Below are 9,204 nucleotides of genomic sequence, written 5' to 3' on the forward strand. Positions count from 1 at the left end.
GGATTACTGTCAGCCTACTCCCAAAAGTTAATGTCCCCACTATCCACCAACCACAATCCTGTGTCAGCTTCTTATGTCACTACATGTGATCTTGTCTGGACAGGATTCAGTGTAATTCTCTTAGGTCAGGTTGCAGCACAGATCATACAAGTATTTCTCCAATCTGGGATTGTCTGACCACAGTCCATCTGTCTTGTCTGGGTCTCTGGTTATACAAAGGTATAACAGTAGCAGTAATGTGTCAGTCATAGTCGGACTTTTAAGCATCAAAACATTCATAATACACCTTACTTCCGTCCTGCTGCACTCTCTCAGACACCATTTATTCATTTGCTATTTTCCTCCTTTGTCTGTGCCTTTTTGAACAACAAAACATCCACTCACTGGCATTTTTGCCTTTTTCAATATTGGTTTCACATCTTTCACTGCTTCCTTTTTCCAATCTATACAGCGGTTTTTGGATCCCATTGGGGGCCCTGACTGCACACAGAATAAGTTGCCCATGGCTTCAACTTATCCGCTCAACAACACCGAGCAGGTTCCCTACCTACCACTCGGTGGCACCGAGCAGGTGCACTACCTACCACTCGGTGGACTTAAAGGATTTTACCGAGCAGGTTCACTACCTACCACTCGGTAAATCAGCTGGCTAGCACAGCTCCATGGACGGCAAGGTTACACCACCTAATGCCGTAGACTGACTGTAGCAGGTTACTCCGTACACTACATCAGCCGTGCAGTTGGCTACCTCCTCTGCTGATCCTCAATTTGCTATATCAATCACTCAGCTTGAAGCAGGTGAATCTTTTACCAATCTTTTCAATCACTTACAAGTTTTCCTCTAAAATAGGCACAGTTCTTTTTCACTTTCAATTCCATACAGTACTTATTGCTTTAAACACAAATCTCTCAGCGTGTACCAAACCAAGGACAGAGAAACTTAGAATGCAATACCTGGAAGGGGGGCTTCCTCTGGCCCACAGCGCAAAGGGGAGAAAACTCAAGCAAGTAGCGCAGGGGTGCACTACCCTCCTCCCATCTGGTATTTTGCGCTGATAAGAGCTTTGTGCCTCACACACACAGAAGCAGTTTACAAAACATTCATCCTCTCGGAATTAAAAACAATTTCTCTATACAGGCAAATCACTGCACAACTTGAAAAAGCTGATTCTGACCGCGTCTGGCCAAACCACATATAGACATACATAGAAACCTACCCAGTATCAAACCATATATAACACAGGTTTCACTGAATCTCAGATGTAAATTAAAGGGAACCTATCACCCCGTTTTTTTCGGTATGAGATAAAAATACTGTTAAATAGGGCCTGAGCTGTGCATTACAATAGTGTAGTTTGTGGACCCCGATTCCCCACCTATGCTGCCGAAATACGTTACCAAAGTAGTCATTTTCGCCTGTCAATCAGGCTGGTCAGGTCGGATGGGCGTGGCTTCTTCCCCCAGATATTGCGTAGTTTTCCGTTGGTGGCGTAGTGGTGTGCGCATGTCCAACGTCCCCAATCCTGCACGGGGGGGTGAAAATAGCAGCGATGTCCGTTATTCCATTGGTGGTCGGTGGGCGCGGCCATCTTCCTTTGGCCGCGCGTGCGCAGAAGCGGCGCTCTGCTGGCCGCGGCTTCAGGAAAATGGCCGCCGCGATCTCCATCTGCGCACGCGCGGCATCCCGCGGCCATTTTCCTGAAGCCGCGGCCAGCAGAGCGCCGCTTCTGCGCACGCGCGGCCAAAGGAAGATGGCCGCGCCCACCGACCACCAATGGAATAACGGACATCGCTGCTATTTTCACCCCCCCGTGCAGGATTGGGGACGTTGGACATGCGCACACCACTACGCCACCAACGGAAAACTACGCAATATCTGGGGGAAGAAGCCACGCCCATCCGACCTGACCAGCCTGATTGACAGGCGAAAATGACTACTTTGGTAACGTATTTCGGCAGCATAGGTGGGGAATCGGGGTCCACAAACTACACTATTGTAATGCACAGCTCAGGCCCTATTTAACAGTATTTTTATCTCATACCGAAAAAAACGGGGTGATAGGTTCCCTTTAAATGTACATTAAAAATATCCACAACTCATTCATCCTGGACCCTCAACAACACTTAGATAAGTAATGATTCTTATGTGATCATTCATTCATACGTGCTCAGGGATTGTTTTTTTTTTTCCTTTCACTTTTTAGTTGAGTTTCACAAGAAGAAAATCCCTTATCTCAATCACTCCACCTGTTATCTCATTCAGAGGTTCTCATAGACATACACACATACAAGGCTCACACAGCCTGTCTATTCTGCACTTTGGAATTAACACAACTCTATATAAATAAAACTGCAGCAGTGTCCACTGACACTCTGAAAACACTTTAAGGCCAAACATCAAAAACCACGGCCTTATACAAAATACAGCTTCACATAATGTACTGCCAATCCAAAATGACCAAAATAACAACACTGCACAGAGTCTATCCCAGCTCTTGTATTACACACACTAAACAAATACACAACCAATTAGGATATTGACAAATAATACAGATAACAATTATCATCTTATAACTCTATTATTCAACTCTCATACGGACATAAACAGACAAAACAAACACAAAACTCACTGGTGATGTGTGGATTCTTTGAACCGTGTTTACAGCCTTTACCCAGAGGTATGGAGAAATCCGGAAGAGAGATTGCAGGTGCAAACAGATTGTAAGAATTAACATTCTCACCTTGCTGCAGCTGTTGCTTGCATTATCCAATCTCTCTGGAAGCTCCCACATACGGATTCCGAATAAGGCGGCTGGTTACACGGTCCCACGTTGGGCGCCAAACTGTCGTAGCTGTTTTCATTCTGACCCAAATGTCAGCTGACAGATCACCAGTGAGTCCTAATTGTGGATTTACGCCCTTAGTTGACAAGCGCTTGGAGACAAAAGACACCTCACACGTATCCCGTGAGCAAGTCACTTTTATCTGATATATAAAAAGCCAAAGCAATGTTTTATACCATTTACATCCAATGCATTTCAATGTAACTCATGTAGCACCCACCAGCACCCAGGGTCATATTCTATTTACCATAGCTCAGAACATATTGTAACTGACTATTGAGAACATACATGATAAGAAGTGTAGTCTCCTTGGAGAGGAGACCATCAGACTACTGAGTCAACAGATTCTAGTAATTCTAACACTTAAAGGTAAAAGGCACTTAAAGGCAAGGCAGTTAAAGGCAAACTATTAACCCTTCTATAACAATGTCAAGGCAGACACACTCTCTAGATATTTCCTGTCTTCGACCAGGAGGAAGAGCCTCTACACATCACTGAGCTCTCCAAAATTATTATGGTCGCTCCGCTGGATCTGTCTAGGCTTCCTTCCCGAAAAAAACTTACTTTGCTGAACCAGATAAGAAGCTGGTTCTCCCATGGGGTCACTCGAAGTTGGCTGGCCTTGTCGGACAGAAGAATATGGCTCTCCTCATTTCCCAACATTATTGGTTACTGACCCTGCTCAAGGGTATAGCAGATTTCATCTCTGCCTGTACCGCTTGTGTCCAGAACCAAAATCCAAAACAACGTCTGACCGGTTGCCTACCCCCTTTGCCTGTACCATCTGCTCCCTGGCAGTATATTGCAATGGATTTCATTGCTAATCTTCCTGTTTCGGCGGGGTGTACCGTTATATAGGTGATTGTGGATTGCTTCTCCAAGATGTCTCATTTCACTCCTCTGTCTGGTCTCCTGTTATGATCTGGTGACCTTGGAGCTGCATGAGAGACTTTCTCAGGAGTAGGTGGTACCTGTACTGACCGCAACCCCTAAACTAACAACGCAACTAGAAGTAGCCGTGGGATGTACCTAACACGTCCTAGACACCTCGACACAGCCGGAGGACTAAATACCCCTATAGATGGAAATGGGAATTCTACCTTGCCTCAGAGCAGAACCCCAAAGGATAGGCAGCCCCCCACAAATATTGACTGTGAGTATAAGAGGAAAAACACACGCAGGCAGAAAAACAGGATTTAGCAAAAGAGGCACTTCTAGCTAAATAGAAAAGGATAGGACAGAATTCTAAGCGGTCAGTATTAAAATCCTAAAAATATCCACAGCAGATAATACAAATATTCTACATCTAACTAAAGACATAGAAAGTATATCTGCATCTCCTGAGAATCCAGCATGACTGAAAAATCCAAACAAAGTCTAAGCTGGACAAAAACACAATGAATTGCACTGAATTGCAAGCACACTGCATGTGTGCACAGAGACAAAAAACCAGACACTTATCTTAGCTGAATTGGCAGCAGGGCATGAGGAGCCAGAGAGAGATGCAATCCCTCCAAGTACAATGGACAACTGGCATGGATTCATGGATCCTGCACACCTAAATACCTACTAGAGCTGCAATAAGCAGAAACACCTGCCCGGATTACAACCCCAAGACAACTGCACTACCACCAACCATCGGAGGGAGCCCAAGAGCAGAATTCACAACAGTCTCCCATTTGCGCCAGTGCTAGCAAAGACATTTATTCTACGTATTCTCTGCTTTCATGGTCTACCGCTCCATATTTTTTTGGATAGAGGGGTCCATTTTACTTCTTGTCTCTAGAGGGCCACCTGCAAGCTGCTGGATGACACTTTGGAACTCCCTTCTGCCTACCATCCTCAATACAATGGCCAGGTAGAAAGGGTCAATCAGATCCTGACTAACTTCCTGTGGCACTTTGTCAATACCCTTGACAGTGACTGAGCTGAACTCCTGCCTTGGGCAGAATTCTCATACAACCATGTGAGTGAATCATCTGCAAAATCTCTGTTTCTTGTGGTCTACGGTCAACAGCCCAATATTCCATTTCCTGTTTCCACTAACTTCGATATAACTGCTGCTGAATCACTCATCAGAGTTTTTTTCTCAAATCTGGAAGGATACCAAGTCCATCTTATTGAAGTCCCCTGAACACACAAACAAGAGACGTCTAGATCCACCTCTGTTTTACCCCAGAGAAAAGGCCTGGCTGTCATCTAGATATGTCTGTCTCAAGGTACCCTCCTATAAACTGGGCCATGCTTCATCGGTCCATTCGAGTTTTTAAACCAAATTAATCCGAAAGCCTACAAACTCAAACATCCTGCCTCTTTACGGATCCCCAAATCTTTTCATGTGTCTCTCCTCAAGTCTGTCACCCTTAGTTCCTTCTTCAAATTTCCTACCCGAGTTAGCTCTGAGGACATTTTCAAGGTTGAGCCACCAAGGTGGTAAAAGGAAAAAACTTTTTTCTTGTGGATTGGAAGGGATTTGGTCCTGAGGAGAGCATGGAGAGCAACCATGTTCCTCTCCTTCTGGAGAGATTCCTTGAGGTCCTGAAGAAGTGGGGGCGTAAAAAGAGGTACTGTAATGATGGTGTCTCTGCACTCTGCCTATCTCCCAAGGCAGAGGCGATGACTCACTCACTGCTGTGGTTCCACATTTCCTCCTCTGTCTCCTGCTGCTACTCCTCAGGGTCTGTGCACTGCTTGCAGATCCCTGGGCACTCAGCTTAGGGCTAAAGTCTGGTCCCACCCTCTTTATGGGCCAGTGTGCACCATCCTAAAGTGTCTCCAGCCAATAGCTGGTAGACTTATTATTCAAGGCACCTCCATCTGATGGGAGGTGCCTGAGCATTGTGTTAGTTTAGCCTTACATGCTTGCTAGTACTCAGGTCCCTAGTGCTTTTATCCCAGTATACCTGCCCTCTATGTCACATCTGCGTAACAGTCATATCTTCTAGAGCACCTGTCTGTCTGTAGATACCAGCTGTGGCCGCTAGCATCTGCCTGCCTATCAGCCGTGCTCATCTGCCTATTAACTGTGCCAGCCAGTACTTGCCAAATCTACTATTCCTGGCCATTCCTGCCTCCTGTTTATTGGGGGTCAGCTGCCATCCATCAGAGGTCAGTCCTGGTGTAGCACCTGGTCTCATCTCCCTCGTCCCTCATTGAATCACAGTATCGTCAGCTGCCATGCATGTGAGGTCAGACTTGGTGAGGCACCTAGTTACACCCCCCAGGCTATCCTCAGATCACGGCACAGTGGTCCCACCACCCAGTCAGTAACACAATCTGAGTATCCAGCTTGCTGACCAATCTGAGAGCCCAGTCTGCTCAATGCTCATTCAGGATCATGAACATACAAGTAAGCAGAGGCATAGCTAGGTTTCATTCACCAGGGGGAAGGAATTTTAATTGGGATGGGATGTATTTGGTTTATATAAATACCCCGGTTAAAGAAAATGTTTCATGCCTTCAATTCTGCATCCAAGGCAAATAATCCTTTCCGTGCACTAACTATGACAGCAAGGTATCATTTTAAATAGGAGCTCTATGACCAACATTATAACCTATAGTTGACAACATTTCAATGAATTTTCTGAAGCCGTAAGGCAAAATATGGCCTTTCCTTGACCAAAGGATGAATATGTAAAGAGTGCTTAAGGAAACCAGAACCAAAGATTGCAGTCCTGTTCATGGTTGTTATTGGGGAGGGACTTAAATATCCACTTTTCTCCAACCTAAGTCATGAAAACTGTATGCTATTTTATGCAATTTTGACTTTTTAAAAAAACTGTCCAACCTCAGCCAGTTATCACTTGGTGATCAATGGGGTCCGATCGCTGAGAAACACACCAATTCAAAAAAAGGGATACACAAATGCCCAATTTATCAAATCACTGTAATTGGGACTGCTGAAACTAGCTGAGTACAAACCTTAGCTACCTTCAGTAGTCATGTAGATAATGCTTGGAAAGATGGTTTGCATGCGCAGCCACCAGTCCATTCTTCACCCTTCAAAGAGCAGAGGTGGACTTCCATTGATAATAAAAAATGTAGCATTTAGTATCATGATGGACAAACGGTGATGCAACAAGATATTAAAATAAACCATTTAATTAGAATAGGAATGATATTGACTGCACTGGGAGCGAACCTTGTAGACATTCACCTCCAAGGTAACAAGTAAGAACTAATTAAAATGGTTGATGCGTTGTTTTCCCCCGTACAAGTAATTATTCTGTCATTCAAGCAAATTAGGATAAGGCTTCCTTGTAGAAAGTGAGGTTTGATAAATAATGCAAATCTTCTGCTATTACTTCTGGACATCTACATTTAGATGTATAATTAACATGTAGAAGATAGAAAGTTAAGCAGCGATTCTGGAAAGATAGAGAGATAGATACTATGAATATAAATCCATTGTAGTGTCTAACATTTATCTCCGGTTATTAGGGTCATGCGAGTCAGGGACGACATCTGTATGTAAATCCAAGGTAGAATTACTGCTGCCATGGAGAGAGTGTGATGAACACGCCGTGGGGAATTTTAGCTTTTAGCAAGAAGACAAACTTTATTTAAAGCATTCACACATGGGATATTGCAAAATGAAGAGGTTCAAAGGCATATCCAGTAAATAGGGAAACACACCATAAGTAGTGATGGGCGAACCTGTGGATGTTCGGGTCTGGTGTGTTCGGTTGAACACTTTAAAAAAAAATTGGTTACGGTACCAGAATGGTACCCAAACCTGGACCCCAACAGCATCCATTGTTTGCCACGCTGTCTTCTGCATGATGGCGTGGCAAACAAGGGTTCACATTGGCGGTAAGATCATTACCACAAGTCTTCTGACATCCTGTGACATTCTGTGGTTCCCTTGCTGTCAGATGACAGCGAGAGCGAGCAGCTGTGACCAACAGTAAAATGGTTACCTTAAGTCACAGACATCGGCTGATGAGAGTGTATCACTGATTCATCAGTCGGCGCCTGTGCTATCAATAAATAATTTTAAAAAATTATGTGGATACCTCCTATTTTTCATAACCAGCACATGAAAAACTGACAGCTGTGAGCTGCAACCCTCAGATGTCAACTGTATCAGCTGATTATCAAGAATAGAAAGGTCGCACACCGTTTTTTAAAATTATTTACAAAAATTGTTAAAAAAATGGCTTGGGGGTCACCCCCATTCTTGACAACCTGACAAGCTAAAGCAAACAGCTGGGGGCTGCTATCCTCAGACTGGTAAGGGGCCATGGATATTGACCCCCAAGCCTAAAAATAGCAGCTTGCAGCCACACAAGAAAGGGCACATCTATTAGATGCACCAATTCTAGGCACTATCTGGCTCTTCCCACTTGCCCTGGTGTGGTGGTAAGTGGGATAATATTTGTGGGTTGATGTCAGCTCTTTTATGGCTGCTGACATCAAGCCCAGAGGTTAGTAGTGAAAAAAATATTTTATGTTTTTTACAGGTGACATGGCTTCAATGGATTAGGCGTAAGGTGATTATAGCTGTAATTTTTTAATTTTATTTCAAATGAAGGAGTCTGTGTCATTTTTAATTAAAGGATTGTATTCAGACAGTGTCCTTTTTACAATCTAACTATTGTGTAAGTAATAGAGGAGTCTTATTAACATGTGGGCTTGATGTCCGCGACCATAAAACAGCTAACATAACTACTATACTCTCTTATGTACAAGAATATAACTACTATAATACTACATCTATGTACAAGAATGTAAATACTGTAATACTGCCCCTATCTACAAGAATATAACTACTATAATACTGCTCTCTATGTAGAAGAATGTAACTACTATAATACTGCCCCCTAGGTACAAGAATATAATTGCTATAATACTGCTCCTACGTACAGGAATTTAACTATTATAATACTGATCCTATGTTTAAGAATAAAACTACTATAATACTGCCCCTATGTACAAGAATATAACTACTATAATACTGCTCTCTATATACCAGAATATAACTACTATAATACTACCCCTATATACAAGAATATAATTGCTATAATACTGCTCCTTTGTACAAGAATATAACTATTATAATACTGATCATATGTACAAGAACATAACTACTATAATACTGTCCCCTATGTACAAGAATATAACTATTATAATACTGCTCCTATTTACAAGAATATAACTACTATAATATTGCCTCTATGTACAAGAAAATATATTCTAATGCTGCTTCTATGTACAAGAATATAACTACTATAATACTGCCCCCTATGTGCAAGAATATAACTACTATAAAACTGCCCACTATGTACAAGAACATAACTGCTATAATATTGCTCCTACATACAGGAATATAACTACTATAATACTTCTCCTAAGTACAAGA

The sequence above is a fragment of the Ranitomeya variabilis genome, chromosome 1 (genome assembly GCF_051348905.1).
Source record: "Ranitomeya variabilis isolate aRanVar5 chromosome 1, aRanVar5.hap1, whole genome shotgun sequence".
NCBI lineage: Eukaryota > Metazoa > Chordata > Amphibia > Anura > Dendrobatidae > Ranitomeya > Ranitomeya variabilis.